The sequence below is a fragment of the Capsicum annuum genome, chromosome 4, assembly GCF_002878395.1.
Source record: "Capsicum annuum cultivar UCD-10X-F1 chromosome 4, UCD10Xv1.1, whole genome shotgun sequence".
Taxonomy (NCBI): domain Eukaryota; kingdom Viridiplantae; phylum Streptophyta; class Magnoliopsida; order Solanales; family Solanaceae; genus Capsicum; species Capsicum annuum.
The window spans coordinates 14,559,112-14,568,580 of NC_061114.1; the positions used below are offsets into that span (position 1 = coordinate 14,559,112).

At 29.5% G+C, this 9,469-nt stretch overlaps 1 non-coding gene across 1 annotated transcript; it reads right to left on the reverse strand.

Annotated features, from left to right (window-relative positions):
• Positions 1-8,958: 8,958 nt before the first annotated feature.
• TRNAI-AAU lies at positions 8,959-9,032 on the reverse strand. Its single transcript has one exon. It is a non-coding gene; the product is annotated as a tRNA-Ile (tRNA).
• Positions 9,033-9,469: the final 437 nt, after the last annotated feature.

Genomic DNA, 9,469 nt, shown 5'->3' on the forward strand with positions numbered 1-9,469 from the left:
TAAGGTGTGTAATAGGTCACTTATATAATTTAGATATGACTTGGACTTTTTTTGTATAGTATGAGGTGGAAATGATGTCTTTTCCATTTTATGTAATTTAAAATTACTGTTCATATGTATGACAATTTCTCAGGTCATATAAAAATATATTTACCATGAAGATCCTATTTTTATAAGTTTTAAGTTATAAAAATATATAGACCTTGAAGATCCTATTTTTATATGTTTAAGTTATAAAAATATATAGACCATGAAGATCCTGTTTTTATAAGTTTAAGTTTTATGGGGTTAGGTCACTTAAAACTAAGTTTAAAATAATTAATATTAATTGATAAATAAAAAGTAGTTTGATGTATTAAAATTTTCGTCATGTATGAAATTTAGAAAAAGTTAAAAAGCGACTTTTGTTATATAATTTATTAATTAACATCGAACTACAAGGATCTATTATTTTATAACTTGATAAAATTGGTAACATGCCTAGTAAAATACATATAAAGATTTAAAGTTCATATGGTATCTTTACCGTAATTTTTGGGTAAAAATAAAATGTACTAGCTAGCCGTGCTTAGTGTTAATTTATATCATTTTAATTAATTTATGACATATTTTTTATAAGTACTTTTTTTATCGTTAAATCATAATTAAATAATATATATCTTCTAACCTACATATTTTTACTTAATCATAACAAAATAAATAAATGATTTAGAGTAAACATCGAATCCATTGGCGGAGCTAAAATTTGAACCTTGTGGTTATGTATTTTTTAAGTTATTGAGTTCTAAATTAGTATTAATATTTACATATTCAATGTTTTTTTTTTTTAAATAAATATACGTTTAACCAAAATTACTGAATTTGACCAAACTCATATCCAACAATCTCAATCCGCACCTACTTGAAAAATGAATTTATATAAGGAAAATGAATTAAACTAATAATGAAACTTAAAAAAACCTTTCGAATATATATTGAAGATATAAAGTTTATCACTTCCCTTATTAATTAAAAAGTGTTCCTTATTTAAGTATATACATTAATATTATTTACATATTCAATGATTTTTTAAAAATAAAATACACGTTTAACCAAAGTTACTGAATTTGACCAAACTCGTACCCAATAATCTCACTCTGCTCCTACTTGGAAAATGAATTTATATATGGAAAATAAATTAAACTAATAATGAAAATTAAAAACCTTTCGAATATATTTTGAAGATATAAAGTTTATCACTTCTCTTATTTATTAAAACCCTAATTAAAGATATAAAGTTTATCACTTCCCTTATTAATTAAAACCTTAATTAAGTGTTCCTTTTTTGAGTATATACATTAATATTTATTCACAATTTCGTTAAAGAATATTGCCTGCGTTTCAAATTTTTCTCTATACACAGTATGTCTTCTTCCCCTTCAAGAACCAATAATTCCCACAAATTGTTCAAAATCATCAAGAATATCTCTAGATTTTTCTACATTTCATCATCAAAAAATCCCTGCAAAAGCAAAAGAGTTAGAAAAAAAATCCCTCCTATTAATTGTTACTCCTCAACATTGAGTCTGTGAATTTAATTGTCAATATCATGAAATTAAAAGAAAAAAATGTTGAATGTGATCATGAATTATGGAGAAATTATGATGACGACCACGATGATGATACGTTAGAGGAGAGGAAACATTTGGAGCAAAGAGATGAGGAATTTATTAAGAGATTTTATGAGCACCTAAGTTTACAAAGGTAAAAATTGAATTGTAAATAAATTGCTTCAAGTAGTGTTTGATCAATTACATGTTAATCAGTATTGGATTGATTGGTCTAAGGTTATTGGATTGTTTTGACTCAAGTGTTCTCGAATCACATGAAATGGTTGCCCTAGGGACCTAAAGTAATTTATGGAAAGCTAGTGAGCATAAATTTTTTTGACGTTTTTGTATGGATACTGATTCAGGATTTTAAGTTTATTATTGATATACGGTATTTGTAGCTTTTTTATTTGTTGATCAATTCTTAATAAATTATTTATACATGTTTAGTGGATTTCTTAACACGAATATAAGGCCTGATTCACAGCTATTGAGCGTTTTGTCGATGGTGTAACTTCAATGGTAGGTTCTCTATCTCTTTTTAATTGTTTACTTAATCAACTATTTAGACCATATATATTCATTTAAACTCCCTTGCCTCTCAATTTGTTTAACTCTCTTTACGTTAAGTACATTGTTTAGATAATTAATGTAGTTTAATGGGTGATTTACATCGTTTTAGTATTTATTTACCTCTTTTTTTATACTTCTAGTTTTTGAGGAAATAGGAAAAAAATGTTCGAAATATATCTAAATTTTGGCGAAATTTGTTCTAACACGCCTCAACTATGCAGGAGTACTATGATCCTCTAGATTATTTTTTATCGTAGTTTTGTAGCATATATTTGCTTAGCTGGACCACTTGAGACTCTTACGCGCTTAGTGTGCGTGTATTCACGCAGTGGTCCAGCTGGCAAAAGAATATCTAGGACCCCCGCAAAGTTAAGGCGTGTTCTAACAAATTTCACCAAAATTTAGGTATATTTGAGACTTTTTTTCTCAAGAAAATATGATGAGGATATTTATTTATCAAATAGTGATGATGATGACGACGACGACGATGAAGAAGCAGATCCGTTGGAGGAGAGGCAAAGTTTGGAGCAAAGAGGTGAGGAATTTATTAAGAAATTTTATGAGGAACAACGTTTACAAAGGCAAAACGCAGAGTGTTAAAGAGTTGTTTTTAAGTAGTGTTTTGTCGATTATGTATTAAAGAGTTGTTTTTAAGTAGTGTTTTATCGATTATATATTAAAGAGTTGTTTTTAAGTAGTGTTTTGTCGATTATGTATTAAAGAATTGTTTTAAGTAGTGTTTTGTCGATTATGTATTAGAAAGTTGTTTTTAAGTAGTGTTTTGTCGACTATTTATTAAAGAGTTGTTTCTAAGTAGTGTTTTGTCTATTATGTATTAAAGAGTTGTTTCTAAGTATTGTCTTGTCGATTATGTATTAGAGCGTTATTTTTAATTAAGTAGTGTTGTCGATTATGTATTAGAGAGTTGTTTTTAAGTAGTGTTTTATCGATTATGTATTAAAAAGTTATTTTTAATCAAGCAGTGTTTTATCGATTATGTATTAATTAATATTTGATTGATCGATATGAGATTATCAATGAGACAAAAAAATCATTGACTAAAATGTCCCCGTACCATGTGAAATAGTTGCATAGTGACTTAAAGTAATTTACGAAAAGCTAGTTTGTGTATATAGTATTTTTAATGTTTCTGTATGGAGATGGAATCGAGATTTTAAATTTATTATTGATTCGTGGATTCGTAGTTTTTTGTTTTATGTTTTTGTATGGAGATGGATTCAAAATTTTAAATTTATTATTGGTTCGTGGATTCGTAGCCTTTTTGTTTGATGTTTTTGTATGAAGATGGATTCAGAATTTTAAATTTATTATTGGTTCGTGGATTCATACCCTTTTTGTTTGATGTTTTTGCATGGAGATGGATTCAGAATTTTAAGTTTATTATTGGTTCGTGGATTCTTAGCTTTTTCGTCTGGTGTTTTTGTATGGAGATGGATTTAGAATTTTAGGTTTATTATTAATTTGTGGATTCGTAGCCTTTTTGTTTGATGTTTTTGTATGGAGATGAATTCAAAATTTTAAGTTTATTATTGGTTAGTGGATTCGTAGCCTTTTTGTTTGATGTTCTTGTATGGAGATGGATTCAGAATTTTAAGTTTATTATTGGTTCGTGGATTCACAACCTTTTTGTTTGCTGAGTTCTGGATAGATCATTTATACATGCGTACTGAATTTCTTGACACAAACATAAGGTATGTTTAAAGCTATTGAGTATTCTATCAAACTTGTAACTTCAACGATAAGTTCTCTTTCTCATTTTAACAGTTTAAGTTAGACGTTGATTGACTTTTTAGCATTTTTTCCTCATATTATACCAAGGGGATTCAGAAAATAACTAGAACGATCGCCATCGATATCGAGATATGATCTTATGACCTAAAGCAGCTTTTAAAAATCCTTCGTTGCTTTTCCTAAAAGAAGGGGAGCCTCGGAGTAACTTGTAAGGTTGCCTCCACGTGAACTGGAGGTCACAAGTTCAAGCCGTGAAAACAACCTCTTACAGAAATGTAAGGTAAAGTTTATGCACCAAACTATCCCTTTTGCCCTTTTGTTACTTTCCCTTACAAGATTACGTCAGACCATGAAAACATCCTCTTGCAGAAATATAAGAAAAAATTAGTGCATCGGACTGTCCTTTTTTATCTATTTAAGTATAGAATAAGGGGTTGTTTGGTTGGGAAAGAGTTATCTCGGGATAATTTATTTCGGGATTAGTTATCCCACAATGTATATGGGATAATTTATTCCATCACTATGGTATAAATGGTGGGATAAATAGACCCGGTGCTAACTAATACCTCACACCAAGCATGAATAAAATAGTCTTTCATTTTATCCCGAGGCTATTTGTTCAATATTATTTTTATAAACGATACATATTCAGTTAAAACTCCCTTTTCCACAACTTGGCTTCACCTTGTTTACGTTAAATTAAATACATGGTTTAGATAGTTAATGTAGTTTAATGGGTGATTTACATAGTCTTAGTATTTATTTACCACTATATTATACTCCGTTCGTTCCATATTCTCGAGAGTCAAATTATATAAATATTAATTAAATTTTAAAATGTGAATTCATCAAACTGACGTGAAAACAATTACAACATGTTGTACTTTTGTATTGTTTTTTAATCGATTATACTATTTCATATTCAACCCTTTACTCATTGGCATGACAACCTTAGTCCGTCTTCGACTTTGATTCATTACCCTCAGATCAGTAGCGGAGTCAAGATTTTCATCAAGGGGGTTCACAAGTGAATATACGATCTAGCCGAAGGAGGTTCGACATCTACTATATATACATAAAAGATAATTTTAATCATGTATATATAGTATAATTTTTCGTCGAAAGGAGGTTTGGATGAACCCCCTAACTTACATGTAGCTCCGCCCCTGCCTCAGATGCTCTAACAAGCAAGCCATAAAATATACTCGTGTTTTTTCCTCTTTCTCTCCGTTCCATATTCTCGGGAGTCGAACTATGTAAATATTAATCAAATTTTAAAACGTGGATTCATCAAACTGACATGTCGTATAGTTTTTAAATCAATTATACTATTCCATATTCAACCCTTCACTCATCTGCATGACAACCTTGGTCCATCTTCGACTTGGATTCATTACCCTCAGATGCTCTAACACAAGCAAGCCGCCGTAAAGTATCTTGCTACCTAAAACTCGTATTTTTTCATCTTTCTCTATTTTGTACGTACTAGATAATTTGAAATTCATGCATGCACAGTCCTAATATAATTGGTCAGAAACATCAAATCAATCACATATTGAGTGAGTATATATAAACTTTTCTCTTGCTAGTTTTTTCATTTAAGGAAAACTAAAGATATCAGCATAAATTATATAGATATCGTACCAACATCTAATTGGCCGTAGTAAACTTTGATTTGGTTAATTTTTAAAACTATATTATACCTTTTTCTCTATCAACTTTTAATTTGATAAGTTTGAAAAATAAATCAAACTTATTTTAATTTATATATAATTAAATTCAATTGTTCAAATGAAACGAACTTCAAGTATATTTTCTATTTAAAAAAGTTACACCAATTTCGTTTAAGATATTATTTTGCTTTTTAAGATGTTGAAAAGAAAATGACTATTTTTATATTTTGTATCTCTTTTATTTAAAATTTACATGACTTGTTTAACTCCAGAAAATTTAGGCTTAGTACATAGTCAACTCTTTAAATTTATCAGGATATTCCGTTTATACACTCGAACTAAAATTTTGTTTCAATTGTATACCTCAACTTCTAATTATTAAAGTGTTCCAATCTCTAACTTTCAATTCAAAATTTGAAGAAAAACAAATGTACGCTCGTATTTTTATTTGTCTATTAGATAGTTAAGTTTACATAAAACATGTAATCTCATTTAATTATACGCGTCAACTTCAAGTAGATTATATCATGGGTTTTACGGCTTCTTGAAGCTAATGCTAAAGGAGATGACATATTTTATGTGGTTAACTTAACTACCTAAGAGACGAACGAGAATACATGAAAAAAAATAATAAACTTGAATAGAAAGTGTCTAATTAAGACACCTTATTAGGAGTTGAGGTGTTCAATTGAAATAAGGCTTAGCTCGAATGTTTAAATAGAATATCCTAACAAGTATTAAACCTAAATTTTAAAGGACATTATTTTCATACCTTGAGCGATCTTTAATTTAAGATCATAGATTTTTAATTTGTTAAATTTCGTGCTTGATTTAAATAAAATACTAAATTGAAACAGAGGAAATATTATTTTTATGTTTTTAGTGAATACTTAAATAAAATAATTAAATTGGATGTCACACTAAAGTTAAGAAAGAATAAAAAAAATTGAATGGTTTTGACACTAAATTTGGTAGAGGGTACTCCAGTAATTATATTAAAGTGGTCTAGTTTTTTTGTCAACTGAACTTTTTAATGCACAATGAATGACTATTTTTCAGCTGAAATTTTTTTTCATTACACGAAAATACCCTTGATCGTCCTTGGCTTCATCTTTCTATAGTCGTTCTTGGCTTCATCTTTCTATAGTAGGGAGAAATAGAAATATACACTAATTTCTCTTTCTTATATGGTAAAATACAATAACAAATGCAATGTAATCACAAAAGTAGATCTGGGAAGGATAAGATGTGTGCAGATCTTTTCGGCGTGCCCTACCTTTGTAATATAAAACTACTAGTATCTCTGGCTGGAGTGCCTTCGTAATAAACAAGGAGGAGTGTTTTGTTGTATCTATGCCTATAGTTTCTTGCTCATAGTGTTATGATAATGTCTCTGATCTTGAATAAATAGTTTATATTGTTATTCTGTTAGTGTCTTGTTTCTTTTATTATCTAGCGGCATGTTATCTCATTTTTTAATTTATTTTTTATGTTTTTTGTATAATCTATACTGTTATTTGTCTTGAGCCAAGGGTCAATTGAAAACAACATTTCTACTTCATCTGAGGTAGTGGTATGGACTGCATACAATTTACCCTCTCCAAACCCTACTTGATGAAAATACACTGAATATGTTGTATAACAATTTAATAATATATTACAACAAATAGTAGCTATGAAGTGATTACTTTAAAAATATAATGGATTCCAATTCCTTCGTCATGCGAATCCAAATTAGTTGAGCCTGCGGGTACTTCACCATAAGCACAAGCTCGAACTTGATAATGTTTCAAAGGATCAAACCAAACCGTAAGGTTTTCTGTATTCGACCACTCTTGCATGGCCAATCTTTGGCAGCAGTAATCTCTAGCAAGTCTGAAATAAGAAAACTAACTGCATCAATACAACACAAAACGGGGAGTTGGTAGCCTGTATCTGCAAGGAACACGACTCAACAGTATCTTTCACGCCACTAATATGAACTCTAATGCAACAACAACATACCCAGGTGTATTCCCACAAAGTGGGGTCGGAGAGGATGTTGCTTAGGACAAATAACATTATAACGAACAAAAAACATAAAAGCAAACAATAAAAAGGGACATCACACTGCTAGATAAAAAAAGAAAACAAGACACCCACGAGGTAATACTATAAACTAGCTATTCGAAATCATAGACATCACCAAAACACCACGAACAAGAAAGGGGAGTTGATAGGCGAAAAGGGAGACAGAGATGAGGAAAGCCTGAAATTGGGTTTATAATCTAAATAATTTATCACACGTAGAAAGTGAAATATATTGTCGAGGATTTATCGGAATTAACCTCTCTCTATCATTACGATTACGAAGTAGGCGTAAGATTTGTGTACATTCTATCTTTTTCATATCTTACTTGTGGGACTACTCTGACTATCTTATCGTTGTAGAAAGTGAGAAATGTTATCTAGTTTATGATTCCAATTTTAATTCTAGGATTATAATCCTCAAAAAGAAAACCCAGATTTAAAGCCAAACGGCTCCTAAGAAATAAAAAGATGGAAAACTAACATAAACATACCTCTTAAACACCCTTACAAAGTAATTACAAAAATTTCAACTAATTATTTATCTTCATTAGATGTATCGAAAGTTAATTATGTATCTCGATAGATCCAAAAAAAAAAAAAAAAATATCAAGAGTTAATTATGTATCTTTACAACGATAAGGATATATCTTCGTTGGATGTATTATGTAACTTGACAGACCCAAAATCAAAAAAAATGTATCGGGAGCTAATTGTATATCCTTACAAATGAAAAAATGTATCATTCGTTAGATGTATCGAGAGCTAATTATGTATCTCGACAGATCCAACATTGAAATTTTCAATAATTGTGTAAAATATCAATATTTTCTGTAATCATACTCCAAACTATCGAAATTTATATTATTTGCCAAAAAAGATTCACAAATAATAATCTGTTCCATCATACAAAACATAATACTGGAAAAGGGAGAAAAGAAAAAAGATATTGGCCCATGCAGGTCTCGAAAAAAATGTATCGAGAGCTAATTGTATATCCTTACAAATAAAAAAATGTATCATTCGTTGGATGTATCGAGAGCTAATTATGTATCTCGACAGATCCAACATTGAAATTTTCAATAATTGTATAAAATATCATACTCCAAACTGTCGAAATTTATATTATTTGCCAAAAAAGATTCACAAATAATAATCTGTTCCATCATACAAAACGTAATACTGGAAAAATAGAAAAAAAAAAATTGGCCCATTATATTATTTGCCAAAAAAGATTCACAAATAATAATCTGTTCCATCATACAAAACGTAATACTGGAAAAAAGAGGAAAAAAAAATAAAATTGGCCCATGCAGGTCTCGAACCTGCGACCTTCGCGTTATTAGCACGACGCTCTAACCAACTGAGCTAATGGGCCACATGTCTATCAAACACCACAATTTGTATTTAGTTGTTTAATTAAAAAAAACCAGCGGTTTCTCTACGATTTGATCAAAGTATTAAAGATTGAAAGTTGAAGATTTAGGAAGAAAATGGAAGAAGAAACCAAGATTTCAACCATGAAAGATGATTATGAGGTAACAAAACTCTCATTTCATCCATGTTTTTTTTCAATTTTTGAATATTTTGATCACTACTAGCACACTTTTCTTGTAATTTTTTTTTTTTTTATTGAAAATTAATATGAGAGGTAGATCGAAGAAGTATGTGAGAGATGTGATTAAATAGGACATGATGTTAGATAGGAGGATATAAAGGTGATCTAAATTTGAAAATTTTCTCAACAACATACCCATTGTATTCCCACTTAGTGTGGTTTGGGTAGGTGTGTGCAAAAATCGAACCGACCGATAA